Raw genomic sequence first — 2,722 nt, 5'->3', positions numbered from 1 at the left:
CCCCTTATTTATGTCATGGGATCACGTCATAGTCAAGAGTCAATAAAGCCATATTAATAATTGTAAGTGGTTAACCCGCAGTTAATGACGGGCCATAGTTAGTTGCAAATGGGCGGTAGTATTAGTTAGATGGTAAATGGGCGGTAGTATTAGATAGATGGTATTAATAAAATCACGATATTGCTCGTGGTATTGCATGTATGAGTCATATATAAAGGATAGAGACTCCCTGCGAGGATATTGTGTCTTGTTTTGTAATCGAGCTCTGCTCTATTGGAGGTTGCCCCTCGAAGAGGCCTGTGAACATTTCTCTCTGGATAATAAAATCATTGCTATTCTGTGCTCTGGGTATATTCTTCGCATATTTTGTGTTCTCGGTATTTTTCTTCGCAATTTCTATGTTTGGGTATCGCTTTGCAGGTTAAGAAGCATAACAAGTGGTATCAGAGCACTTTCCAGGGCTCGGTGGGATCTCCAAATTTTAGCAAAATTTTTTTTTTAGGCTAGAGACGTGTTCCGGCATCTTTAAACCACGGGATCTGTCGTTAAGCGCATAAACCTGCGGATTTGGGGAGGCATGCACGCAGGAAATACAAGAGGTGGTCACGTCTGTTGGACTCCCTTGTAACCCCTGTGGGTACCCCGTCGAGTAGTAGCGCATTAGACAGAACCGCGCACGGACTGTCTTCCACGTACCCTCTGGGTATATAGGAAGCCCCCTAGCTCCCTTGGAAACCTCGCCATAGATAAAACTTCGGTCGTCTTGTTGCTACAGTACACCGAGAACAGCACTCAGAGAGATTACTCGCCCGTACGATAGGGTAGTCGGGTTGTACGGCTAAGGGTATGGTCGATCCTCCTTAGTTAGAGCCCTGAAACATTGGGCCGAGTACTACTATCAGACCCTTATGTATATTGCGATCTGTAGCACCTGACACTCCCCAAGACCATAGTTCCCTTTTCTATTGGGGGATCACACATCATCTATTCCAGTTCAGGGGCGGCAGTTGTTCCACCATTCAGATCTCTCAGATCCACCAGATCGGATATTTCAGATCAGCAGCAGCAGTGTTCCACCATTCAGATATCTCAGATCCATCAGATCGGAGTAGTTGCGAAGGGTTCCTATACTGCATATGATTTTTGCAGGACTTTTGGTGGCATTGACATTTTGAGGATTTGGCGACTGCAGTATTGATCAGAAAGGAGTAAAACTCCGTTAGGAGTTTTCTAAAAAAAAAAAAAAGTCTGAGATCTTCCGGGGCGCTTATGGTGACCTAGCCCATCAGAATCAGGACGATGAGCTGAGCAAGGGGGTACCATTCAATTCTTAGTAAAAAAATTTTCGGCGGTCCCAAATTTTGTCAGACAGGTGTATGGTAGAAACTCGCGCTCAAGCAATGGCCACTGAAAGGATAGAAAAAATAGAAGAAGAGGTGCACTCCCTCAGCTCTACGGTGGCACGGATCGAAACTCATCTTAAAGGATTAGATGGCCTACTAACGGACAAGGGCAAGATGCCAGCCGCGAGGAGGAGTATAAGGGTCATGAATACCATGATGGGGAGTCTAGACCACTCTCCTCACGTCTGGCACACCCATCCACCACCCAATCAGAGACCTCCCAAGTTGGATATGAATAAATTTGACGGTTCTCACAGTCCGCATGGCTAGCACAAATGGAGCAGTATTTTCAATTGAATCATATCTTAGATGAGGGGATTAAGCTTATGGTGGGCACCATGTACTTGGACAGTGAACGATGGGAATGGAAGGAGAATGGTTATCAGCGATGCAATGGACAATTTCGGAATTGGGGCAATTTACCAAAGCTCTTTGAAATCGCTTTGAACAGGAAGACTTTTTTTTGGGGCGTCTCACTAAGCTCCGACAGAGGGTACAGTGGATGAATATATTACCGCTTTTGAAGCCTTATGCCTTCCTCACTCAGGGTCTCACAAGATGAATTCTACATGGAATGCTTTATCAGCGGTCTTCTTAAAGAAGCCATCAAAGCTCAGGTTCTACTCCACCACCCCCAACATGGAACGAGGCTTGACAGGTAGCTCGTAAGGCGGAACGGGCATAATAACATTCAATCCAGCCGCCTCAACGTTCCCGCTAAAGGTCGTCCTCACAGGCTCCCATATGACCCAAACACTTAAGATTCAAAAGGTGTCACCTGCAGAAATGGCCGAAAGAAGGAAGCAAGGACTATGTTACTACTGTGATGAAAAATACTCCCCGGGTCATAAATGCAAAGAGCACAAGTTTTTCAAATCGATGCCACTGAATACAGCTCCACGAGGAAGATCCACCACTTGAGGAACCAGAGGCGACGAAGAAGATAACAACAAGAGATGGCATCTGATGAACCTATGATTTCGCTGCATGCATTGGTGGAATCTCTTCACCTCAAACTCTCAAAATCAGGGGTTTTCTTAAACATCGGCCAGTAATAGTTTTGATTGATAGTGGAAGTACCCATAATTTCATCCACCAAAAGATCGCTGAAGCAGCGCATTGTTATGTCCGAGCAGTTCTAACTTCCAAGTCCAGAGCAGATGGAGGCACAATGAAATGTGAAGGTCGCTGTGAAAATGTCAAAATTCAAATGGGGGATTATCATTGAAAACCCACATGTTTGCAATACACATGGGGGGCTGCGACATTGTCCTAGGTGCGGAATGGCTCCGCACTCTTGGGCCAATCACAATGGATTG

This window comes from Pinus tabuliformis, chromosome 4_1 (assembly GCF_031772625.1).
Source record: "Pinus tabuliformis cultivar Carrire ecotype Pingquan chromosome 4_1, CPIR1, whole genome shotgun sequence".
Classification (NCBI taxonomy): Eukaryota; Viridiplantae; Streptophyta; class Pinopsida; order Pinales; family Pinaceae; genus Pinus; species Pinus tabuliformis.
This window is presented reverse-complemented; position numbering follows the sequence as displayed.